Source organism: Diceros bicornis (genome assembly GCF_020826845.1).
Source record: "Diceros bicornis minor isolate mBicDic1 chromosome 21 unlocalized genomic scaffold, mDicBic1.mat.cur SUPER_21_unloc_1, whole genome shotgun sequence".
Classification (NCBI taxonomy): Eukaryota; Metazoa; Chordata; class Mammalia; order Perissodactyla; family Rhinocerotidae; genus Diceros; species Diceros bicornis.
The window spans coordinates 4,516,808-4,544,384 of NW_026690885.1; the positions used below are offsets into that span (position 1 = coordinate 4,516,808).

At 41.8% G+C, this 27,577-nt stretch overlaps 1 pseudogene; it reads right to left on the reverse strand.

Annotated features, from left to right (window-relative positions):
* Positions 1 to 1,677: 1,677 nt before the first annotated feature.
* Positions 1,678 to 27,190, reverse strand: LOC131401861 (olfactory receptor 2V2-like; annotated as a pseudogene).
* Positions 27,191 to 27,577: the final 387 nt, after the last annotated feature.

Here is a 27,577-nt window from a genome sequence, read left to right on the forward strand (position 1 = left end):
TAGTGAGGTATGCACATTTCCTTTATTTGGCAGCCCTAAGCACTATGATTTCATCCGTGTCCAATGATAACAAGGTTCCAGGGACCATCTGCTCTTGGCCAGGTTGGGTCCCAATCCTGAGTCAAGTCATTTGCATGAACAACATTTGCAGTGATGCAAATGAACTGCATCAGAGGAGGCAATGTCAGGTGTAAGGTGCAAGTGTCAGAAAGGGCCCATGTCACTAAGGGCTCAGACAAGAACATTCCAGCATCACAGCCTCCAAAGTGCAAGATAAGGAGGGACAGCCTCACACACCCAGGGCCCAGGGCAGCCACAGGACATTCTATGTGTGACCCATGCAGGGCTGCACACCAATCATGAGTGCAGAAACACCACAAGCCCATGAGGCCCTGCCTGGGGAAGCAAAAGTCATGCTGAATTTATAAGATTCCAAATCAGTAACTCAAGATCAATGCAGAAATAAAGTTGCATTTTTGATTTTCTAAAAATTGACCTCCTTTCCTTTTCCTCAGTTCTTTTAACCATGCTCATTCCGGGATCAATATGTTGTGATGATCCACTTCTGCACCCTCAACATTGGTTTCCTCCATTATTAATGCCGTTGTGAGAAATTCCTCCCTTTCCTCACCCTAAAGCAGAGGATACTAGCTGGAAGGAATCTTTGTATTCACCATCACCCCAAACATCTATGACTTTGACAAAGGTCACACACACCTCTATGGCCCTGGAGCAAAGGGGATTTTAGGGCAGTGAAACCATAGTTCTATATGAATCTGCAATGGCGGATACATATTACTATGTATTTGTCAAAACCCATAGAATGTACAACACAAAGAGTGACCCTAATTCATTCCCTTTTAAGCCTTGGTATTCATTTGTTGCAATTTTTCTCTTTTTTTGAACATTATTACTAGGATTTTATTGAGTATATTTGTCATTTATTAGAATCTAATTTAGTTTTATTTATCCTTTCGATGTTTGTCTTTTAGTTTGTGAAGCCTTCCTCTAATATTTATCATTTTGTGTCGTCTATTTTCTTTGTGTTTAATTTTCTGCTCTTTTTCTAGCTTGTGATGAATGCTTAGAACTTAGAAATTCAACTTTTCTATATTATACACAATAATATATAAATATATATAATCTAGGATTATACATTTCTCTCTAAGGATAGTTTTAATTCCACCCCAAAAGATTTGAGGAATAGTATTTTTAATTGGAAATACATTCTAATTTCCATCGTAGTTTACTCATTAATCATGGGTTGTTTACAAATGTATTTATTAATCTCCAAGCATGTAGGAATTGACGTTAGCAATAAGAATTAAGAAGTTAAGCTCAGGGCATCCTCTGATAGCAGATGTAGTTCCAATTTTGAATAATAAGTAATAGCAATCCCAATGCGTTACTTCTGCACAGATCTTGAGTTCACAAAGTCCTGTATTCCATTTTAATGTATTTTACAAAAGAATTAGTCCAAAAAAGACTGAGGGGAAAAAGCTGGTTTTTCATCAGAGCTATAGAGTACTGCTTTAGGGTTTAAAAAGACCTCTGCAAGTCTTGGGTGTCATAATCCTGATTATTAATGAGGAAACTGAAACTCACATAAAGTAGATTACTTACCCAACATCACATAGCCAGGAGGTGGCAGCACCAGGCACAGGATGCTCTGGACCTTCAGGCCTGCCTGCCAACTCTGCAATGGTCCAGCCTCTTCCTCGGGGTCCCCATCACCTCCCGGTTCCTCAAGCTATAAATGAGAGGATTGAGCATAGGAGTAAGGTCCGTGTAGAGGATAGAGACCACCTTGTCATGGCAGGGGGCCCGGTAGCGCCTAGGCCGCAGGTAGATGAACATGGCTGCCCCATAGAAGAGGGAGACAGCTGTCAGGTGGGAGGTACAGGTGGCCAGAGCCTTTTCACCATCCTGAGCAGAGTGCATCTGGAAAACAGCCCTCAGGATGCGAGCATAGGAGGCCAAGATGATGGAGAAGGGAAGGAACAGCATGAAGACACAGCAAGAAAATATCACATTCTCAAAAAGGGATGTGTCTATACAGGCCAGCTTCAACAAAGATAGCATCTCACAAAAGAAGTGGTCCACCTCCCTCAAACCACAGTAGGGAAAGGTCATTACTACTACCGTCTGGATCAAACTGTCTATTATCCCAAAGGCCCAGGAGCTCCCAGCAATCCCAAACAGATTCTCTGACTCATGAGGATGGGATAGTGAAGTGGGTGGCTAATGGCCACACAGCGATCATAAGCCACGAGTCCCAGCAAGAGCCCCTCCGATCCCACGAGACAGACAAAGAAGCCAATTTGTATACCACAACCCACAAAGGAGATGGACTTCCTGCCAGACAGGAAGTTGACTGCCATCTTTGGCGCATTGGTACAGACCAACATGAGGTCCATGAGGAAGAACTGAGGAAGAAGTACATGGGTGTATGAAGTCAAGCATCTGTGTAGATAAGGAAGATGAGGAGGACATTCCCACAGAGGGCCACTGTGAAGACTATCATGATTGCTGAGAAAAGTACAAGGTCAGTTGGACTGTGGGAAAAGATGCCCAATGGGACAAAGTCATCTGTGGATGATTGGTTCAACCACGTCTCCGTGGCTCAGTTGATGTTTCCGGTAACCTGTGAACATGGACAAAAAATATTGGTTGGACTGACATTTCTTTAACCTCTGCATTCCACATCTTCAGCTAGCTGTTTTGTTTGTAACTCATGAGGCCTCAGCAACAAAAGCTTTGGGACATAGAAGAGGACACTCCTTCATATCTCTATGACACAGCAATAGGAGTTCTCCCAGCTCATGGAATTGGACCACATATCTGGACTGGTGTGTATCCTTATCTAGATGAGTAGAAACTGAGTTATTTTATGTGTCATGGGACCTTTGGAGAATCCCCTTTAGCAGGCAAAGTCTTGGCTTTACTGTATGATACAGAGTCTACTGTCTGAGACCACATGGACTTGGTAAACTATCTCTAAGAGGGCTTAGGCCATTTCACTCCCATGAGATAATTTATGTGTTACAGAAAGGGAAGGGAATCAAGCATAATTTTCTCTTTAGTCTGTATATCTTTCTGTATGTGCTGAGAGTTTATCATGCTGGCCACTCTGTTATGTTTGTAATATCAATTATGGAAGTGCTCTCTAGTGCCCCATATGAGAAGGAAGAGCTGCAGTTGGATGCCATTGTTGTCAATATTGGGTTGACAAAAAGTCACAATCCAATGGGGAGCAACAGTGACTTGGTTCCCAAACCTCTTAAGAACAGTGAGGTCTTTAATTGTGCTGAGACTTTTAAATAACTCCAGGATCAAGGCTTCAGTATAAGTGGGCTGGAATCAAGTACAGTTAATACCTACTTACAAAGTTACTTTTAGTAGAAATCAAAGAGCCTTCTTTATAAAAACCTTCTGACTGAAAACTTGCACCTGGCTTTCTGAACCATTTACTCACTGCCTTATAAAAGTTTCAATCAATTTATTTGGAGCGTGTCACTGAAAAGGGATTTTCCTTGATCTTTGGTCAAGAATTTTTTCTAAATATGTTACTATGGAATGAAACAGGAGGCATGGCCTGATTTTAGACGGACAAAGCTAAATCGAGGAATAAAAGTCATGCATATTAAAAAAGATAAAACTCCCTTGATGATATGATAGTTGCAGTATCTGAACCCAAGGCAAATAACAGAATAAATAATTATAAACAACTGAGTGGAAAACACTGCCATTATTTAGGCACAACTCTTTTATTGTTGTCCTCACACTCACCCAGTGAACCTTGTTTTCACTGTCTAAGGCCTTTACGGTTTTTATAGGATTCTCTCTCTTCTCTCTCATCAGCCTCCTTCTAATTTCACTTGTCTCATGATCCATCCAGGGCTGAACTATCAGGCATTTTCATGGTTCTGAAGGTAGCACAGCAGTGAATATTTTTTCCTTAAGTTTGTATGAGCTATCTACTGCTGTGGAACAAATAGCTCCAAAATTTAGCAGCTTGGAATAAAACAGGGAACATTTGTTATCTCACAGTTTCTGTGCATCAGGAATGTGGGTGCAGCTTAGTTGTTTGCCTCTGGTGTTATGTCTCTCAGGAGGTTACCGTCAGCTGTTGGCCAGATGATAGTCCTCTCAGGGCTGGACTGGAGGAGGCTCCACTCCAAGATCACTCGTGCGGCTGTTGGCAGACTCAGGCCCTCTTCAAAGGCCCCTCACAGCATGGCAGTTGACTTCTCCCAGGGTGAGTGATGGAAGAGAGAGGGAGAGCAAAAGCACCCCACACAGAAGCTGTGGTCTTATAACCTGGAATTGGAAGTGACACTCTGTGAGCTCTGCTGAGTTCTAGTCTTTAGAAGTGAGTCACTAAATCCAGCCCATGCTCACTGGGAAGGGAGCCCACGAGGGCATGAATACCAGGAAATGGGGACCAATGGGACCATCTTAGAGGCTGTCTGCACAGCCTTTCATGTTCTAGTCTCATACCCTGATTGCTGATATAAATAAATGGGACTCAGATAATTTTAACAAGTGATCTTGTCATGTAAGAAAGGTGGTGCCATGCAAGTTGCCTAGAAAACAAAGAATCAAAGATTTTGAGTTTGTCAGTCTGTTTCTCATCTGCCTGGTCTAGTGACAGGCAATACACAATCAGTAAAAATAATGTTTGACTTTTGCATCGCACAGTGCTCATACCTATTCCTCATTTGACCTCATAGTGATCCTGCAATGAAGGTACAGTGATTATTAAATTAGCCCCTCTTTTACAAATGAGGAAGTTGAGGCTCTGAGGAGCTGGCTGGATTGTCCAAGGTTACATGGTGAGTAAGTATGGGCCCCTTCCCAAAACTTGAGAAGGGGCCTTTGGAATGTAAGTTCCAGATACTTTATACCTGGCTGTTTGAGGGAAAAATATCTTTAGAAGGGCAAGCTACCTTATCTTGGAGAAATTCTCAGATAGGAAATTACAGTTCCCTTTCTGTAATTCTTAGCTCTCTCAGCAGGCTTCTGATCCATAATCTGTACTCTTAAACATTAGAGATCCTTTTACTGAAGGGCAGTACTGGTTTCCTTTCGGATATAACTCTCATCACTGTTAAATTAATTAAACAAGGAGGCCAATAGGCTGAGTGGCTTTAATGCCTTACCATCCTACCAAGCAAACCCAAACCTAAGCCTGTAAATGTCTCAAGACAAAGATATCAAAACCTAAGGACAATCAACCAAAAATAGCCAACTAGGATTTCCAATAAGTCAAATGCTTAAGTATAGCCAATCAGATAACTTCCTTGCTTTTCTTCTGCCTTTTCTCTATAAAAGTCTTTCCCTTGGTTCCTGTCAGTGGAGCACTCCTAAGCACTTCCAGTTTGATGCTGCACAATTGGAATTGCTTTTTGCTCAAATAAACTCTTAAAATTTTTAATGTGCCTCAGTGTATCTTTTAACATCACAGATGAATACATGATCATTTATGGTTAAGTTTCTGTTTTTTGTGTTGGTTAGTAGAAGTGGAATTCGTAATCATAGATGAAAATCACAATTACATTTCTGGCCCTGTGAAACTCAGGGAAAGATCTCAGGGTGATGACCATGAGGCTGAGGTGGAGGAGTCAGAGAATCTTTCTGTCCTCCTGTCTCTCCAAATGAGACCAAAATCCCCATTGGATCCCAGACACCCCTCCCAAGCCTCAGCCCCAACTCCAACTTCCAATTGCCTGCCTGAATATATGCAATCACATTTCTTGCTGACACCTCAAACAGAAAACAATTTAAGCTTTAATTCTTACCTGCATGTCCCAGAAAAACAATATTTCCTATTCCCATCTTATTTCTTTAAAATGATACCTATTGCCCCATTCAAGCTCAATAAGATCCATGCTGGCTACCCCATGTACCCCAAATCAAACACTCTCCTGGTCCTGTTGGTTTGTCTTAACACAGACTCTTGCTTCTTACAACCAGCCCTCTGTTTTCATCCTTGGTGTCACCGCTATGTTCAGAGCATCACCGTTGCCAGCATGCATGTAATGGCCCTGACTGTGCCTCTCCTTGCGTACTGCAGTGTACTGCAGTGTGTACTGAGAGCCACTCTGTGGGTCCCTTCACAGGTCAGACTTTGAGCCCACGTCCACCTCTAACGGATTGAAGTTCCCATGTGGTCCCGCTCTCCCTTTTCAGCTTTTCATCCCCAACTCCCTCTAAACAAGCCCTATATTCCAAATGATCTGACACCTGCAGCTGCCAAATACAGCTTTTGTTTGACCTTTTTGGTTTGCTCATGCTGTTCCATTCACGTGGCATATCCTCCTCCAAAGTCCTCTAGTCCTCTGATCGGGTAAAACTTGATTGCATACAACCAAGAAACAGCTTTACTTTTAGCTAGGACCACTATAGAATCTCCTTCCCTACCTATTTGGTTTTTTTTTTACTTAAAGACACTTTATGTATATTTTAATATCTGATAAGTCTACTCGTCCTTCATAGTTTTTCTTTTTTAGTATTATTTTATTGAGGTCATATTGGTTATAACATTGTGTAAATTTCAAGTGTACATCATCATTATATTTCAGTTTCTGGGTAGACTGCATTGTGCTTACCACCAAGAGTCTAGTTCTTAATTCGTCACCATACATATGTGCCCCTTTACCTCTTTCACCCTCACCCCACCCCCTTCTCCTCTGGTAACCATGAATATGTTCTCCTTATCTATGTGATTGACTATCTTCCACGTATGAGTGAAATTATATGGTATTTGTCTTTCTCTGTCTGACTTATTTTGCCTAGCATAATACCCTCAAGGTCCATCCATGTTGCCACAAAAGGCACGATTTTGTCTTTTTTTATGACTTTTTTTATGACTTTAGTATTCCATTGTGTATATATACCACATCTTCTTTATCCATTCATCGGTAGATGGGCACTTAAGTTGCTTCCAAGTCTTGCTATTGTGAATAATGCTGCAATGAACACAAGGGTGCATGTATCTTTACGTATTGGTGTTTTCAAGTTCTTTGGATAAATACCCAGCAGTGGAATAGCTGGATCATATGGTAGTTCTATCCTTGATTTTTTGAGGAATCTCCATACTGGTTTCCATAGTGGCTGCACCAGTTTGCACTCCCACCAGTATGACAGTTCCCTTCTCTCCACATCCTCTCCAACACATGTTGATTCCTGTCTTGTTAATTATAGCCATTCTGACGGGCATGAGGTGATATCTCATTGTAGTTTTGATTTGCATTTCCCTGATAGTTAATGATTTTGAACATCTTTTCATGTGCCTGTTGGCCATCTGTATATCTTCTTTGGAGAAATGTCTGTTCAGGTCTTTTGCCCATTTTTTAATCGGGTTGTTAGTTTTTTTGTTGTTGAGATGCATCAGTTCTTTGTATATTTTGGAGATTAAGCCCTTATCAGATAAATGGTTTGCAAATATCTTCTCCCAATTGTTAGGTTGTCTTTTCGTTTTGTTGATGGCTTCCTTTGCTGTGCAGAAGCTTTTTAGTTTGATGTAGTCCCATTTGTTTACTTTTTCTATTGTTTCTCTTGCCCGGTCAGACATGGTGCTTGAAAATATGTTGCTAAGACCAATGTCGAAAAGCGTACTGCCTATGTTTTCTTCTAGAAGTTTCATAGTTTCAGGTCTTACATTCAAGTCTTTAATCCATTTTGAGTTAATTTTTGTGTATGGTGTAAGGTAAGGGTCTACTTTCATTTTTTTGCATGTGGCTGTCCAGTTTTTCCAACACCATTTGTTGAAGACACTTTCTTTTCTCCATTGTATGTTCTTGGCTCCTTTGTCCAAGATTAGCTGTCCATAGATGTGTGGGTTTATTTCTGGGCTTTGGATTCTATTCCGTTAATCTGTGTGTCTGTTTTTGTGCCAGTACCATGCTGTTTTGGTTGCTATAGCTTTGTAGTATATTTTGAAATCAGGGAGTGTGATACCTCCAGCTTTGTTCTTTTTTCACAGGATTCCTTTACTTATTTGGGGTCTTTTTTTGTTCCAAATAAATTTTAGGATTCTTTGTTCTATTTCTGTGAAAAATGTTGTTGGAACTTTGATAGGGATTGCATTGAATCTATAGATGGCTTTAGGAAGTATGGACATCTTAACTATGTTAATTCTTCCAATTCAAGAACACGGAATATCTTTCCATTTCTTTGTGTCTTCTTCAATTTCTTTCAGCAATGTTTTATAGTTTTCCGTGTACAGCTCTTTCACCTCTTTGGTTAAGTTTATTCTTAGGTATTTTATTCTTTTTGTTGCAATTGTAAATGGGATGGTATTCTTAATTTCTCTTTCTTCTACTTCGTTACTAGTGTATAGAAATGCAACTGATTTTTGTACATTGATTTTGTATCCTGCAAATTTACCATATTTGTTTATTACTTCTAAAGGTTTTCTGGTGGATTCTTTAGGGTTTTCTATATATAAAATCATGTCATCTGCAAATAGTGACAGTTTCACTTCTTCCTTTCCAATTTGGATCCTTTTTATTTCTTTCTCTTGCCTGATTGCTCTGGCTAGGACTTCCAGTACTATGTTAAATAAGAGTGGTGACAGTGGGCATCCTTGTCTGGTTCCTGTTCTTAGAGGAATAGCTTTCAGTTTTTCACCATTGAGGATGATATTAGCTGTGGGTTTCTCATATATGGTCTTTATTATGTTGAGGTACTTTCCTTCTATACCCATTTTATTCAGAGTTTTTATCATAAATGGGTGCTGTATCTTGTCAAATGCTTTCTCTGCATCTAGTGAGATGATCGTGTGATTTTTACTCTTCATTTTATTGCATAAGCCTCTTTGGATTGTTGATTTCAGGTTCGTTGGATAGATTCCCAGTAATGGGATGGCTGGGTCATAGGGCATCTCTATTTTTAATTCTTTGAGGAATCTCCATACCGTTTTCCATAGAGGCTGCACCAGTTGGCATTCCCACCAGCTGTGTATGAGGGTTCCTGTTTCTCCACATCTTCTACAGCACTTGTTGTTTTTTGTCTTGGTGATTATAGCCATTCTAACAGGCATGAGGTGATATCTTAGTGTTGCTTTGATTTGCATTTCCCTGATGATTAGTGATGTTGAACATCTTTTCATGTGCCTATTGGTCATCTGTATATCTTCTTTGGAGAAGTGTCTGTTCATTTCCTCTGCCCATTTTTTGATTGGGTTGTTTGCTTTTTGTTGTTCAGTTGTGTGCGTTCTTTATATATTGTGGAGATCAACCCCTTGTCAGATGTATGTTTTGCAAATATTCTCTCCCAGCTGGTGGGTTGTCTGTTCATCTTGATTCTGGTTTCGTTTGTCTTGTAGAAGCTCTTTAATCTGATAAAGTCCCACTTGCTTATTTTTTCTTTAGTTTCCCTAGTCTGGGTAGGCATTTCATCAGAAAAGATTCCTTTATGACCAATGTCAAATAGTGTGTTGCCTATATTTTCTTCTATGAGTTTTATTGTTTCAGGTCTCACCTTCAGGTCTTTGATCCATTTTGAGTTAATTTTTGTGAATGATGATAGCAGATGGTCCACTTTCATTCTTTTGCATGTGGCTGTCCAGTTTTCCTAACACCATTTATTGAAGAGATTTTCCTTTCTCCATTGCATTTTCTTAGCACCTTTGTCGAAAATTAGCTGTCCATATATGTGTGGTTTTATTTCTGGGCTTTCAATTCTGTTCCATTGATCTGTGTGTCTGTTTTTGTACCAGTACCATGCTGTTTTGATTACTATTGCTTTGTAGTATGTTTTGAAGTCAGGGATTGTGATGCCTCCTGCTTTGTTCTTTTTTCTTAGGATTTCTTTAGCTATTCGGGGTCTTTTGTTGCCCCATATAAATTTTATTATTTCTTTTTCTATTTCTGTGAAGAATGTCATTGGGATTCTGATTGGGATTGCACTGAATCTGTAGATTGCTTTAGGTAATATAGACATTTTAACTATGTTTATTCTTCCAATCCATGTGCATGGGATATCTTTCCATTTCTTTATGTCATCATAGATTTCTTTCAGTAATGTCTTGTAGTTCTCATTGTATAGGTCCTTCACCTCCTTGGTAAGATTTATTCCTAGGTATTTTATTCTTTGTGATGCAATTGTAAATGGTATTATCTTTTTGAGCTCTCCTTCTGTTAGTTCATTATTAGCATACAGAAATGTAACTGATTTTTGTAGATTGATTTCATACCCTGTGACTTTGCTGTAGTTGTTGATTATTTCTAGTAGTTTTCCAACGGATTATTTAGGGTTTTCTATATATAAAATCAAGTCATCTGCAAATAGTGAGAGTTTCACTTCTTCGTTGCCTATTTGGATTCCTTTTATTCCTTTTTCTTGCCTAACTGCTCTGGCCAAAACCTCCAGTACTATGTTGAACAGGAGTGGTGAGAGTGGGCAGCCCTGCCTCATTCCTGTTCTCAGAGGAATGGCTTTCAGTCTTTCCACATTGAGTATGATGTTGGCTGTGGGTTTGTCATAAATATCCTTTATTATGTTGAGGTACTTTCCTTCTATACCCATTTGGTTGAGAGTTTTTATCATAAAAGGATGTTGTATCTTGTCAAATGCCTTCTCTGTGTCTATAGAGATGACCGTGTGGTTTTTATTCTTTTTTCTGTTGATGTGATGTATCACGTTGATTGATTTGCAGATGTTGAACCATCCCTGTGTCCCTGGTATAAATCCCACTTGATCGTGGTGTATGATCTTTCTAATGTATTGCTGTATTCGGTTTGCCGATATTTTGTTGAGTATTTTTGCATCTATGTTCAACAGTGATATTGGCCTGTAATTTTCTTTCTTTGTATTGTCTTTGTTTGGCTTTGGTATCAGGGTGATGTTGGCCTCATAGAATGATTTAGGAAGTGTTCCATCTTCCTCTATTTTTTGGAATAGTTTGAGAAGGATGGGTATCAAATCTTCTTTGAATGTTTGACAAAATTCACCAGAGAAGCCATCTGGTCCTGGACTTTTATTTTTTGGGAGGTTTTTGATTACTATTTCAATCTTTTTACTTGTGATTTGTCTATTCAGATTCTCCATTTCTTCTTGGTTCAGTTTTGGGGGGTTGTATGAGTCTAAGAATTTATCCATTTCTTCTAGATTGTCCAATTTGTTGGCATATAATTTCTCATAGTATTCTCTTACAATCCTCTGTATTTCCGTGGTATCCATTGTAATTTCTCCTCTTTCATTTCTAATTTTATTTACTTGAGCCTTTTCTCTTTTTTTCTTAGTAAGCCTGCCTAAGGGTTTGTTGATTTTGTTTATCTTCTCAAAGAACCAACTATTTGTTTCATTAATCCTTTCTACTGTTTTCTTGGTCTCAATTTCATTTATTTCTGCTCTGATTTTTATTATTTCTCTTCTTCTGCTGACTTTGGGCTTTGTTTGTTCTTCTTTTTCTAGTTCTGTTAGGTGTAATTTAAGGTTGCCTATTTGGGATTTTTCTTGTTTGTTAAGGTGGGCTTGTATCACTATGAGTTTCCCTCTCAGGACCGCTTTTGCTGCATCCCATATGGTTTGGTATGGCATATTTTCATTTTTGATTGTTTCCCGATAGTTTTTGATTTCTCCTTTAATTTCATCAATGATCCATTGGTTTTTCAGTAGCGTCTTGTTTAATCTCCACATTTTTGTCACGTTCCCAGTTTTTTTTCATGGTTCATTTCCAGTTTCATAGCATTATGGTCTGAAAAGATGCTTGTTATGATTTCAATCTTCTTAAATTCATTGAGGCTTGCTTTGTTTCCCAACATATGGTCTATCCTTGAGAATGTTCCATGCACGCTTGAGAAGAACGTGTAGTCAGCTGTTTTTGGATGGAGTGCTCTGTATATGTCTACTAGGTCCATCTCATCCAGTTTTTCATTTAAGTCTACTATTTCTTTATTGACTTTTTGTCTGGATGATCTATCCATTGATGTAAGTGGGGTATTAAGATCCCCTACTATTATTGTGTTGTTGTTAATGTCTCCTTTTAGGTTTGTTAATAGTTACTTTATGTATATTGGTGCTCCTATGTTGGGTGCATATATATTTATAAGTGATATGTCTTCTTGGTAGAGTGCCCCTTTTATTATTATACATTTCCCTTCTTTGTCTCTCTTAACCTGTTTTATCTTGAAGTCTACTTTGTCTGATATGAGTATGGCAACACCTGCTTTCTTTTGTTTGCCATTAGCTTCAAATATCGTCTTCGGTCCTTTCACTCTGAGCCTGTGCTTGGCTTTAGTTCTGAGATGTGTTTTCTGGAGGCAGCATATTGTTGGGTCTTGCTTTTTAATCCATCCTGCCACTCTGTATCTTTTGATTGGAGAGTTCAATCCATTTACATTTAGGGTAATTATTGATATATGAAGGCTTAATGTTGCTGTTTTGTCACTTATTTTCTGGTTCTTTTGTGTTTCCTTTGTTTCTTGTCCCATTTGTTTTGGACTGCCAATTCAGTTTGGTTGTTCTGTCTTATGACTCTTCTAGTTTTCTCTTTGTTTATCATTTGTGATTTTGTTTTGATTATTTGTTTAGTGGTTACCTTGATGTTTGTGTAAAAAATCTTGTGTATCAGATATTCCATTATCTGATGGCCTCCTATTTCCTTATACTAAGTCAATTCAATCACTTTCCTCTTCTCCTTCTAAGTCGTTCTTGTTATACCTTATTTTATCTTGTGTTGTGGCTGTGTGTTTACAGTGATGAGGTTAAATTTATTTTTGGTGAATTCCTTCCTTTGACCTTGATTTTAGTATTTAACTAGTTGCTAACCTATTCCGGTAAAGATCTACTATTTTTCTGAGTTTGTTTACCTATTTTTCTCCTTGCTCCAAGCTTTGTATTCCCTTTCTCTTCTTTTGTTAAGGCCTGAGGGCCTTTTTGAGTATTTCTTGTAGTGGGGGTCTCGTGGCCATGAACTCCCTTAGCTTTTGTTTATCTGGGAGAGTTACTATTTCTCCATCATATTTGAAGGATATTTTTTCTGGATAGAGTATTCTTGGCTGAAAGTTTTTGTCTTTCAGTATTTTGAATATATCATTCCAGTCTCTCCTAGCCTGTAAAGTTTTTGTTGAGAAATCCACTGAGAGCCCGATAAGAGTTTCTTTGTACGTTATTTTTTGTTTTTGTCTAGCTGCCCTTAATATTGTTTCTTTGTCATTGACTCTGGCTAGGCTTACCACTAGGTGTTGTGGAGAGGGCCTTTGTCTGTTAATATATTTAGGTGACCTGTTGGCTTCGCTTACTGGTATTTCCTGCTCCTTCCCCAGATTTGGGATATTCTCAGCTATTATTTCCTTGAATAGGCTCTCTGTTCCTCTTTCCCTCTCTTCTCCCTCAGAAATACCTATAATTCTTATGTTACATTTCCTAATAGAGTCAGATATTTCTCGGAGACTTTCTTCATTTCTTTTTAGTCTTAGTTCTCTCTCCTCTTCCATCTGGACCATATCTGTATTCCTATCCTCTAAAATGCTAATTCTTTCCTCCATATTGTCAGCTCTGTTCTTTAAAGATTCCAGATTCTCCTTTATCTACTCCATTGTGTTCTTCATCTCCATCAGCAGTGATTGGTTTTTCTTTATGATTTCAATCTCTTTTGTGAAGAAACTCCTAATCTCACTGAATTGTTTGTCTGTGTTGTCTCGTATTTCGTTGAGTGTTTTTATGATAGCTATTTTGAAATCTCTGTCTTTTAGATTATGGATTTCTATGTCTTCAGGGTTGGTTTCTGGGTGTTTGTCATTTTCCTTCTGGTCTGGTGATTTCATATATCTTTGCACTGTGGGTCCTGTGTTGGCTTTGTTTTTCCTCATCCTGGAAATCTCTGGTTGCAATTTCCACCTGCCACCACTGTGTGGTGGTAAAAGGCTGTGTAATCTAAGCCTCCTGCACTCTGCCTTGGTTTTTCTGCTGAGATCCACGGGTCAGATTGCTTGGTCTAGTCTGCCGCTGATCGCTTGGTCTGGTCTGGTCAGCTGAGCTGCAGGTTCCAGTTTGCGGGGAGGGGGTGGCTCTCTCTTTTGCCCTCTGGGTCCCTGGTGTGGGGGGCTTCTCTTTTGCCCCTCATTATCCGCTCTCTGGGGTGCTCAGATGTTGATGGTAGCCCTGTGACTCTTTTGAGTCCTCTCTCCCCACTTCCTTCAGGGGCCTAGCACGTTCCACTCTCAGATGTGCTGTAGTGTGGATCTTTCTGATCTAGCTTTTCACTGTCTTGGATTCCGTTGTTGGTCTGTGACTGTTCCTTTTGTTGTATCTTATCGGGGGAAGAGTTCATGGGAAAACTCATTCCGCCATGATGCTGACGTCACTCTCCTAGCCTCTGTATTTTTTACCATTGATCTATTTGTCTATTTCTTTGCCAATACCATGCTGTCTTGATTACTGTAGCTTTATAGTAAGTCTTGAAGTCAGGAAGTGTCAGTCCTCCAACTTTGTTCTTCTTCAATACTGTGTTGGCTATTCTGATTCTTTTGCCTCTTTTCCAGGTAAACTTAGAATTAGTTTTATTGATATTCGCAAAAATAACTTGGTGGGATTTTGATTGGGATTGCATTGAATCTATAGATCAAAGTAGGAAGAACTGACATTTTAACAATATTGAGTCTTCCTATCCATGGACATGGAATATCTCTCCATTTATTGAGAATTTCTTTGATTTCTTTCTTCAGATTTCTTCATATAGATCTTGTACCTATTTTGTTAGATTTATTCCTAAGTACTTCATTTTGTGCGGCGCTAATGTAAATGGTACTGTGTTGTTTTTAGTTTCAAATCCCAATTGTTCATTGCTGGTATATAGGAAAGCAATAGGCTTGTGTATGTTCACCTTGTATCCTGTAACCTTACTATAATCACTTCTTAGTTCCAGGAGTTTTTGTCAATTCTTTGGGATTTTCTACACAGATAAACATGTCATCTGTGAACACGAACATTTTTATGTCTTCCTTCTCAATCTGTATGCCTTTTTTTAAATAATTTTATTTATTTTTCCCCCAAAGCCACAGTAGATAGTTGTATGTCATAGCTGCATGTCCTTCTAGTTGCTGTATGTGGGACACGGCCTCAGCATGGCCGGAGAAGCAGTGAGTCATTACACACCCGGGATCCGAACCCGGGCCGCCAGCAGCGGAGCGCGCGAACTTAACCGCTAAGCCATGGGGCCGGCCCTCTGTATGCCTTTTATTTCTTTTTTCTTATCTTGTACTAGATAATTGCACTGGATACAGAATTTTAGGTTGACGATTTTTTTTCTTTCAACACTTTAAATATTTCACTTCATTCAATTCTTGCTTGCACGGAATTCTGATGAAATTCTTATCATTGTTCTTCTATAGGTAAGGTGTTTTTATCCTCTGCCTTCTTTCAAGATTTTTCTTTTTGTCTTTGTTTTCTGCAATTTGAATATGGTATGCCTAGGTGTAGATTTTTAGTTTTTTATCTTGCTTAGTGTTCTCTAAGCTTCCTGGATTTATGGTTTGCTCTCTGTTATTAATGTGGGGAAATTCTTAGTCATTATTACTTTAAATATTTTTTCTGTTCCTTTCTCTCTTTCTCTTCCTTTTAGTATTCTTATTATGTATATATTGTATCTTTTGTAATTGTCCTACAGTTCTTGAATGTTCTATTCTGTTTTGTTTTGTTTTCACTTTTTTCTCTTTGTATTTCAGTTTGGGAAGTTTCTATTGACATATCCTGAAGCTCAGAGATTTTTTCCTCAGCCGTATCCAGTCTACTGGTCAGCCTAGCAAAGGCATTCTGCATTTCTGTTAAAGTGTTTTTGATTTCTAGTATTTCTTTTTGTTTCCTAGTATTTCTTTTTGATTCTTTCTTAGAGTTTCAATCTCTCTCTTACATTATCCATTGGTATTGCAATGTTGTCCACTTTTTCCTTTAGAACCCTTAGCCTATTGATCATAGTTATTTTAAATTCCCTGTCTAATCATTCCAAAATCATTGCCATATTTGAATTTGGTTCTGCTGCTTTCTTTTTCCCTTCACACTGTTTTTCCTTGCCTTTTAGCGTGCCTTGTAATTTTGGTTGAAAACTGGACATAACGCATTAGGTATTAGGAACCAAGGTAAACTGGCTGTGATTAAGTGTGATGATTTATGTTGACCTGGCTAGGAGTTACACTGTGTTTGCTGTGGCTGTAGCTCTCTGAGAGCTCAGGTTCCTCTCGTGTCCTTGTTTTTATCTAACCCAGAAAGTCCTTCATAAATAGAGTTTGAGCCTTGCAGTCTTTTCAACTGCAATCTGCTGTTATTGTGCAGGGGTCCTGTTGCTGTGTGGTGAGGTGTTGGGAGGGGGAGTGGCCTATGGTTCTATGATTAGGTCTCAGTCTTCTTATGGGCCAGTGCCCCTGAGATATGACCTTCACAAATGATTCTCAGCTTTTTTCCTGCCTTACCTATGACAGGAAGGCTAGAGGCAGCTGGAGTTGGCTAATCGTTCTTCCTCAGGTCAGAGGAAATAGTTTCCCTTGAGTGCTGGTCTTTGTTACAGAGAACTGGAGGAAGAACAGGGTGCTCCAACATATTTCAAAATGGTGGCGTTTCCTCTGTCCCTGCTCATAGCAGGAGGGGATTTTCCTCCAGTCTTCACAGTGAGAACTCAGTGAGGCTCCTGAAGGTAAAACTCAAGAAAGTGTAGGGGTCCCCTGGAGTTTGGAACTCTCCAGCTAGTCCACAATCTGCCTCCAGCAGTTGAAAAACTACAGTTTGTGTTCCTGCTGGTACTGGGTCCACCAGCGGACTTCTCCACTTGGGCTCTGCTCCTGGTAACCTGTGATTCTCTGTATCCACCTCTCTCCAGTGTTCAGGGTAGTTGTCTGCCCTGTGACCTCAATTCTCTGACAGATCTAAGAGGAGATATTGTTTTTTAGTTTATTCGGTTGTTTTCTGTTGTAAGGATGGGAGTGATGCGTCTAAGCTTTTCATGTTGCAGAGCAGAAACCTGAAGTCTAGGTTACCTTTCTACTGTGCCTGAGGTTCTCTCTCATGCTGCCAACAAAGAGACCTAATTCCACTTAAATGACCCATTTCCTTGCATTGACTTGATTTTTTTCATGCTATTGGTCTCTTCTCTTGCTTCTTTGACCTACTGAAAGCAACTTGTCCAGCAAGAAGGTGACAGTTGAAATCGTGGTCAGTACCTGGCCCCACAATGAGGTTGTAAGCTTCCAGGTTACTAGAAGGCAGATGACAGCTGGGCCCCAGCTTGCGTGGGGCTTATCTTGCCAAAACCAGCTCCAGGCTGAGCAAAGACTCCGCCCAGCGCCCCCATCCTGCCCAGGTCACCTGCTGCTTCTCTGTTTCCCAGTCCTAGGGCTCTCGCTGACTGTTCTTCTATAAATCCACCCTCCAAGGGAGGTTTGGAGAGCATCCCAGGGAGGCAGCAGCAGTGAGAGATACACAGAGCCCCAGAAATGACATGGTTTTGGACCTTGGTCTGCAAAGTCTTCTCCAAATTGTTGCTGGGAAAGAGGAAGACTGTAAGAGTTCCTTGGCCTCATGTGGACTGTGGCAGCCAGTACACAGGGGTCCGGTGGCTGGAAGAAGAGTCCCCCAAGTCTTATCAGCGTGGGGGGGGTTCCAGGACTGAGTTCCAGGCCAGGACTTTGGAAGTAGGCATCACCACCAGACACGACGTGGCCTGAAGTCAGTCCAGAGCTGCTAGTGGAAGAGCCCAGGAAGGAAGCAAGTGGAGTGTTGGGAGTAGGGCGAAGGCTGGGCCCAGGGCCACAGATGCCAAACCAGAGATGCCCATGGTGGAGGAATGCTGGGAGAACACCAGCATCATTAAGTTTGCAATAATTCTTTTACATAATTTTTGAAAATACTTTAACCTTTAAGAATCAAAATGGCTACATTTGGAACACTATGTATCAGTCAGTTTTTTGACGTTAGAAACTGGTAGGCCATGGTCTTCAAGACAAAAAGCAAGCATTGCTGTCCTTTGAAACAGCTGGTGAATCTCGCGCTGCTGTGTGTGCATGAAAGAACCTTTTATACTTGTATTTTTTGTGTTGAATATCTATTTTTAATTTGCATAATTATGTTTTGATTCTTCATGCTTTCTCATTTTATAGAATTAATTTGCATTGACCATAAGCTATAAATAAAAGAAATAAATGTGTGAAATAAGTGGCTAAAAGAGGAGCGGATTTCCTTTGATGAATGGGGGCGGGGTGGGAAGAAAACTGTAGATGGGGTGGATGTGAGGGTCTCCCAGCCTTGGGAATGTAATGCTCATGAGAGGCAAGTTCCTGCCCTCCACGGAGAGAAGGGGGGTACTGCCACTCCCTTAAGCCAACCCTAAAAGAACATTAGGTAACTTTGGGGGATACCTGCAAGAAGAGCTTGGCATCTTATTTGATAAGACTGTTGATCTGCCCAAAGGAAAACTGGGGGTTTAGCCCTTGGAGAGAATCTGCCCAGCCCCCCAACAAGGCACACACAACAAGGTGTGAGTTTCCTGTGGGTCAAAGAACATCTGGAAAGCTGGCCATATTGAGCCATTTTGCTGCATCCTTTCTTTTTTTTTTTTTTAAAGATTTTATTTATTCATTTTTTCCCCCCAAAGCCCCAGTAGATAGTTGTATGTCATAGGTTCACATCCTTCTAGTTGTTGTACGTGGGACTCGGCCTCGGGTTGGACGGAGAAGTGGTGCCTTGGGGCGTGCCCGGGATCCGAACCCGGGCCGCCAGCATCAGAGCGCGCGCACTTAACCGCTAAGCCACTGAGCCGGCCCTGCTGCATCCTTTCTAAGCACGCTGTCTGCTCGGTGACAGGTCCAGCATCACAGGAGCATTGGGGTGTCCTGGAATGAAAAGGCAGAGCAGAGGTTAGGGGTTCAGCCAAACCTGCAGGAACTGAGGAATGGGGAGGACCCAGAGGAGGCTGTGGCTGCACGATGTTTCCCTCATCTCTCTCTCTTGCCTCTGGTGCTGAGGGAACAGCAAGAGCCTGTCAGAGGGAGGAAGGAGAGGTTTCTGGAGGCAGAACAATCCCTCCCCATTGCAGGCCCCCAACCCGTCAGGGGTCAGAACTGGATGTGAGTTCAGTGTTTGCAAACTGGACAGATCATTTAACAATTAAATTTATATGAACACTGTGGGCCCTGCCCAAGATGCTACTGAGGGACAAGAAAGAAGGATGCCACAGAGGCAAGCAAAGGTAGTGATGTGAAAACGCTAAAAGACATAAAAACATGTCATGTCACTACTTCGTAGGAAGACTGTTAAATCAGAAGGTTTCAACTGTACATTTTAAAAAGATTTTTTTGTGATTGTTTCCCATCGACATGAGGCAGAAAGAAAAGAAGCACTGACTTACTTTTTTAATTACAAAAGCAATACATGATCCCTGTAAAAATTTATGTACACCACAAAAATTTACAGTGCCACAGTACCCCATACTTTATTTATCTGGTTTCCTAGTAGCATGTAGGTGGTTTCCAACCTTACACTGCTGCAGTGAGCAGCCTCAGTAACTTTAGGTACTGGTGTGAATATTTCTGTAGAACAGATTCCGGGATGTGGAACTGTTGGGTCAGGAATGTTCACATTTATAAATTGGTTGACAGTACCAAAATTGACCTCAATATGGCTGCACCAATTTAGAAGCCTGGCAAAAATGTGTGGGAGTGCCTAATTCATGGGAATGTTTGTCTTCTCATGTAAGATTCCTGTGTGGCCAATGATGACTTGACTTGCACCTGCAGTGGAGGTTGAGGTCCTCTCTCAGCCTTTGTGAGTTAGTGTCCCCAGGCTGCCTCAAGCAGGAGAAGCCTCACAAGCAGACTCCTCACAGGTGTGTTTGTTCACTGGACTGGGATCCACCCATAAGTGCTGGGTTCACTGGTTCCCAGTCTTGAGGGATAACGGCATGGAAAATGTGAACAGTAGGGAGGACTAAATATATCATGCCCTGTTTTTAGAAACTTGCAAAAGGGTCATGGGACATGGGCTGGAAGGAGATGGGTGTCTACTCTGAATGTTCTGGCCACCTGAATGGCCTCCAGCACAGTCTTTGTGGCTCACAAAACATGTAGCTGAATGTCTAAGATCCCTTCCAATTTAAGGCCAGGCTTCCCATCATTTAAAATGTGCTGATGGAGCTACTGGTCATTTAAAAATGATTTAATGTTGCCTTTTGTATCAGCTATATGTTTTCTTTTCTCTTTTTCTTTTCCTTTCTTTCTTCTTCTTTTTTTTTTTGTGAGGAAGATCAGCCCTGAGCTAACATCCATGCCAATCCTCCTCTTTTTGCTGAGGAAGACCGGTTCTGAGCTAACATCTATTGCCAATCCTCCTCCTTCCCCCCACCGCAAAGCTCCAGTAGATAGTTGTATGTCGTAGTTGTACATCCTGCTAGTTGTTGTATGTGGGACGCCACCTCAGCATGGCCGGACAAGCGGTGAGTCGGTGTGCGCCCGGGATCCGAACCGGGGCCGCCAGTAGCGGAGCACGCGCACTTAACTGCTAAGCCCCGGGGCCAGCCCCTGCTTTTCTTATTTAATGCACAAAAATGATCTCAAAGGAGGGGCCGGCCCGGTGGCGCAAGCGGTTAAGTGCGCGCGCTCCGCTGCGGCGGCCCGGGGTTCGCTGGTTCGGATCCCGGGCGCGCACCGACGCACTGCTTGGTAAGCCATGCTGTGGCGGCGTCCCATATAGAGTGGAGGAAGATAGGCACCGATGTTAGCCCAGGGCCGTCTTCCTCAGCAAAAAAGGAGGAGGATTGGCGGATGTTAGGTCAGGGCTGATCTCCTCACAAAAAAAAAAAAAAAAAAAAAAAAATGATCTCAAAGGAATAGATAATGGTCGCATACAGTCAAGGAACATATCTTTAATGTTATCACAAAAACATTTGTGAGTAGGATCCCAAAATATTTGCAAACTAATGCAAATCATTACAGAAAATGAAACTTCATTTTTCTGAATATCATACACAATATGTTAATAAGGCTATAATTTTATCATAACAGGTGGCCAAGCATACTTTCCTAAGTTCAAAAATGCATTTATTTGATTTGTTAGAGAAACAAATCACAATAGATGGCCCAATGCCCTGTTTGGAATTGTATAAAACGAGTCCTGTGCGGGAGCTGGTGTCTTCCGAGAGCCAACCATGTGCATCTCCTTCCAACTCCACTAGCAATGTCACATTGGCAGCCAGAGGTCAGCCACGGTGGGACTACTTACACCATGGAAATCAGCAAATGCTACAGACTTTTTTCCCCAGACAGCCAGTTATTAAACATTTTCCAGACACCACTGCATTCCTTTATCATTCTCTTTATATATTACTATATTTTGGAATGAACCATTTGAGAATAAGTTACAAACATCAGGTCCCATTACTCCTTAATACTTTTTTTGTGTGTGTGTGAGGAAGATCAGTCCTGAGATAACATCTGTTGCCAATCCTCCTGTTTTTGCTGAGGAAGATTGCCCCGAGCTAACATCTGTGCCCACCCTCCTCCACTTTATATGGGACGCCAACACAGCATGGCTTGACAAGCAGTGCGCCAGTGCGCGCCCAGGATCCTAACCTGCAAACCTCGGGCCACCGAAGCGGAGCGTGCGCACTTAACCATTGCACCACCGGGCCAGCCCATTACTCCTGAAGAGTGTATTTCTTAAAACAAGGGCATTCTCATACATCAAAATCAGGAAGTTAACATTTGTCCAATATTACTATCTGATCCACAGCCATTTTTTAAAATGTCTCTTTTTCTCCAAATAATGTCTTCTATAGGTCTAGGGTCCCACCCAGGGTCACCTGTTGTGTTTACCATCACCTGTTGTGTTTACTCTTTCGTCTCCTTCAATCTGAAATAATTCCTTAACCTTGCCTTTATTTTCTATGACCTTGACATTTTTGAAGAGTATCAGTCAGTTTGTCTGATGTTTCCTCATGATTTATGAATGTTGGGGGCAGGAACACCTCAAAAGTGATGCTGCTGTGTTTTTTTCACCGCATTGTATCAGGAGGCACATAGTGTAAATTTATGTCATATCTGGTAATGTTAACTTTCGTCACTTGGTTAATATGGTGTCTGCCAGACTCCTCCACTATAAAGTTGATTGATAAGTGTTTTGTACTTCTAAATTAATAAGTAAGTAATTAGTATTTTGTGGGGAAATATTTCAGACCTCTATTGTAGGGTAGAGCTTTCTCTTCTCCTTCATTTATTCATTCATTTATTTATGTATATCAGTGTAGATATAGATACTCTTGGATTCCTATTTTCCTTAATCTGTAACCACCATTAATTATTTGATGTTCAAATTTGGCCAGTGGGAGTCCTTTAAAGCTGACTTTTCTGTACAATTGGCATCTCCCCATCATTCCTTGAACATTTCCTTACTTTCTGGTAGAGGATGTTGGAGACTCATTCCGGTATGTTCTTTTCAACACCACCAAGCTATTAACTCAATTCTGACACCATCTACCTAGAGATAGTGTCAGATCTGACAGGTGAAGGGCTCAGTCCTACAAGATTGCCCCCACTTCACACACCAACTGCAAGTCCAGGTTGTTACCTGTGCTTTTGACCAATGCACGATAAATCAGAGGTTTCCACAATCCACTCCTTGGGTTCAATTAATTTGCTAGAGCAGCTCACAGAACTCATAAAAACAGATTACTTACTAGAGTACTGGTTTATTATAAAAGGATATAACTCAGGAACAGCCAGACGGAAGAGATGCATAGGGCTAGGCATGTGGGATGGGGTGCAGAGCTTCCCTACTCTCTCCAAATGCCACTCTCCCTGCATCTCCAAGTGGTCACCAACCTGGAAGCTCCTCTAACCCACTCCTTTTGGGTTTTACGGAGGCCTTATTACATAGGCATGATTGATTAAATCATTGGCTATCAGAGATTGAACTCCATCTCCAGCCCCTCACCCCTCCAGGGGAGGGGAGTGGGGCTAAATTACAACCCTCTAATCACATAGTTGCTTCCCCTGGCAACCAGCCCCATCCTTAGGGACTTTTCAGAAGTTATGGCATAATTTAAACTCGGGTGTGGTTGAAAGGGGCTTGTTATGAATATGAAAAGACACCCTTATCACATAGGAAATTCCAAGGGTTTTGGGAGCTCTGTTCCAGAACTTAGGTTGAAGATTAAATATATATTTCTTATTATAAATGAGAATATCACACCCATCTTTTCTCTGACCCAGCCCTGGAGTCCTTCATTTCTGTAAGGAGGCTTGGTTCCTTTCAGTGGAAAATAATACTAAAAACCAAGTTCTGGGTGCTAGGAGTGCTCATTGGTACAGGAGTATTGTTTCTTAAACTCTCAAAGCAGCTAGAGCTAGGAATCATCTGTATGCACACATATCCAACTCCCTATCTATCTATTTATCTATCATGCACCATCTATCTACCTATCCATCAATCATCTAGCTATCTATCATGCGTGTGTTCCATCTATCTATACAAAGTAAAAACCACAAGGTCACAGAGTTCTTCTTTCATTCTCTCCTTTCCCCTGCCTGTATTTTTTGTAATTTCCTTTCTCTGACAGAGAAACTTGACTCTCAGCACGCTTGGTGAATTTTCTCATTTGCTTGTTGAGCAATTCTTGTCATTCTTTACTTTAATGTTCAGATTGCCCCACAATTGATGAGTTGGAGCCTCTTCAGCCCAGCCTCTCTGTCCTCTTGCTAGACCCCATCAGTTATGAGCACATCTGTACTTTCTGGCACAAGATGCTCCAGATGCACACCGTGCTTTCTCTGCCCCAGCCCCGGGATCAGCTTTCTCCAAGTTCATTTTAGTGGGGACTGACATTTAAGACTAGGATCTGAGCCCTAGATGAACTCACTACTTAAGAAGTGACATTGCTTCTAGATGTTTGTAGAGCTAGAAAATATATACAAAAAATATACAAATTAACTGATACCTCTAATCCAATCCAATCAGGTTTCTCCCTTTTCCCCCCATTCCAGTTTCCTTCTCCATCTTCCACAGGAACACCCCGGCTCCTGGCAACATCAATCTATTTTCACTCTATTGTTCATTCCTACCATACACACAAACAAGCCTTGGAACTGCCTCTTTTTCTTAAAGAAGGTCACACACACACACACACACACACACACACACACACACACACACACCCCTCTATGTGTGGGTGAGTGGCTATGTGCATGTGTGTAGCCAGGCCCTCCCTGGTTGTCCCAGCCCCTCGCTGGCTCTCTCTCTCCTTTCGTACCAGGAGGTAAATTTCTGATATCTCCTTCCACAGTGTCCTCTGGGCTGACCACTTTGTTTCTAGATAACAACCCCTTGACCCAGCCCACCACGTATCCCTCATGACGGTCCTCTGCCAGTTCTTGGCTTCATATTTCTTACTCCCTTCAGGACACACAGGGAACCAGCCCTCACATGTGCCACTCACCCAGTGCTCTGAGACCCCCTGCTCCCTCCGGCCCCCTGGACTCCGTCCATCTTCTGCAACCCAGTCTGTGTCCTCTCCTTAAGGCTCCTCAGGAGACATGCCTCCTCCCCAGGCACAGTCGGTGGGCCTCGCTGCTGACTCAGGACCTCCAGCGCTGCTCCCCACCACTGTCCTGAGGCGGGAAAGCTCAGAAGACTGCCGCAGAAGGCGAGGTCTCCTGAGCCTCCAGCAGCCGAGGTCTGCGGTGGCTGGACACCGACACCATCCTGGGCTCCAGTAATAGCCCCTGGGGCCTGCTGTCCTTGCCAGGGCTGCTGGTTTTGTTTTATTCATTTTTATTATGAAAAGCATGTGGTGGTTGGGATTTTTGGAGGGAGGTGCACATTAGCACCCATTTTTCTAATCTGACTACCATGTTGCATTGATGTTAACTTTTTCACCTATTCATATGAAGTTTTGACAAAGATTCCTTGACAAAAATCAGGTGCCTTTGAGCCCTCTTCTTCACTACCATCAACCTTGGCCTATAAAGACTGCAGTTTCCCAGCACAAATGATTTCTTTTACCACCCTGCCTAAGAGACTTGAACAAACTCTGGCATCATTTCTAACAACTCAAGGCTGTGTCCCTGGGATGACCCATTCTCCTTTGAAGTTCCTACCTGGGAAAACTCAGAGCTCACAAAGGAATTTACCATCTGTGTCAGCCAACACTTGACGATAGGGTCCCTGTCTCCCAGTCTCTCTAGGAGAGTGGGAGCCAGTGTCCACAAGCAGTTAGCAAACCCAGATAGCCTAGTCATATGGACCAATCCTCCTTCCTGCTTTTTGTAAATTTCCACTTCCCTGCTTTCTCTCCCCACTCCCTCATCCTCCCTTTAAAACATGTAGTTACCTCTGCACTAGTTGAATTTGGGCTGAACTTACACTAGACTCTCTTCTGTCAACTTAAAAAGGAAATTTGCCTGTTATTTTATCTCAAAATGAATTTATTTGGGAATAGCCAAAAGAATTGCAATTTGGAATCTGCATGCTATGGCAAACCGTAGGCAAATCCAGAAAACACAAAAGGCGAGCTCCTTTTATAGAGAAAATGGGGGCAGTAGGGAGGGGCTATTGTAAAGGAAAGTCCATTAGGGGAGAGTAACAGTTCAAGGCAGCAATGGCTTCTCATTGGCTGAGCTGTGGCATTTCTCATTGGCTGGGCTGTTGCCAGGTGGGGAGAGAAATGTTCCTCCAATAGTAAAGTAGTTTTACTTGCTGTCCAATATGCAAACATCTCTTCCTGTTTGGTTTAATTGAGGATGTGTGATAGGGTGTGAGAGCTCCCCCTACAGGCCTTAACACCAATTGTGTTAAGATTTCTACTATTAATTTCCACACTTCCATACTGCAATAGTTATTACTGAATAAAATCTGTCTTGGTTGCTTGGGCTTCTTATGAACCCATGCAGAAGCTCCCTGATGGGCATCTGAAACCATCAATTCATGGCCTAAAATGAAAATACCCACTACCTGAGAACCTAGAACTTGCCCTTTCAAAGCCGCCTTTCCCTCTATCCCCTCAGTCTAGCCACGCTGCCGTCTCTTACCATAAATCCTCCCTCTGGACCCCCAGGACATCCGGCTTACCTCAGAGTGCTCCTTGGACCCTCAGACTAGCTGAATAACCCATACCTTTGCAGGCCTCTTAGAGCCAATGCTCCATGCCACTGTTATCAAAAGGAGAAAACATCACAGTGGAAGGCCCAACTCCTACATTATACAGACAGGAAACTCAGCCACACAGGCACATCCCCAATTCTGTGCACAGAGGATTCAAAAGAGCATAATATCTGTAGTACATCTTTCTGGAGCATCAATTTTACTATAAGATTTGGAAGAAACAAAGCTATTTAGAGTTCTAGGCAGCTCACACAAATCCATCAGTGTCGGCTACAAGATCAAAACTGTCCTCAGATAGCAGAGTGGAAACTGGCACCAGCAGCTGAAATGGGAAAAATGGCTCTCAAGAAGAATAGATGATCCACCCATGCCCTTGAATTCTCCTGAAACCTCTTTTTTGAGCTGTAGGAAGATTACTGTACCCTATGATAGACTACCAGAAATGCTTGTGACTCCTACTCTTCAGCAACCAAACGCTCTTTTGGACTCTTGAAGCTTGGAGGCTGAACACAGCAGAAACCTGCTCCTGCACATGGAGCTGCTGTGAATGCAGAACCAGAGTCAGCTGTTGAAAGTGCTTGGTGAAGCTAACTCCCTTCCAGCTCTTCCCTAAGGCCGAGGAGTAATGAGTCCTTCCCCTATGGGGTCATTCCACTGTGTCCTCTCAGTTGCCTAGCAGGAAACCCTGAACCATCTCCTCTCACCCATAAACACGGAAGAAAAGAGGGACAAGAGTAGAAGGGAGAAGGAAAAACAACTTAGTCTCTGAAGTTTTGCCCAGGTGAGGGTGGAGGGACTGGCCTGCACCTAGGTCCAATGGACCTCTCCTCTTATCTTCCAGGTGGATCCTGGCCATCCTTTAAGCTCAGCAGTTATTTTGGACACAATGCTTTTGAAGGCCATAGAGGTGCTAGATAGCATCTTAGTCTGAAAACCATGGAGAGAATGTCACAGTATTTGTACACCTCCATCCTCCACTGTACAAAGTCCTCTCAGCTGGGCTTGCCATGCACAAACAGCAGCATATATTTCTTGCACTGCTTCTACCCACACTATTTGTGTCCCACACCTGGTCGACTTCCTGCACCATGTTGTTGGGCTCCATGGAGCTTATGATATTCATGCTCCACAAAGTACAGGAAGCATGGCTTGAATTCCCCACACTGTTTCTTGTCTTAGCTGACCACCACTGGATGTTTGATAGCTTCACTCTCTTTGAGCTTCCTGCCTGGTCTTTCCGGCTGACCTGAAACACAGATGTCTTCCTATGAAGGCCACTGATTTTCTGAAAAGTGATGCTGATGAACTTCAGCCCTGACTCCTGGCCCTCCCCAGGCTGTTGATTTTCTGTGTTGCTTCTCTTATAGTAGCCAGCCCTGGTGGGCTAGTGGTTAAGATTTGGTGCACCACCATGGCTCATGTTTGTTTCCCAGTCAGGGAACCCAGCACCCATCTGTCAATTGTCATACTGTGGTGGCTGGGTGTTGCTGCA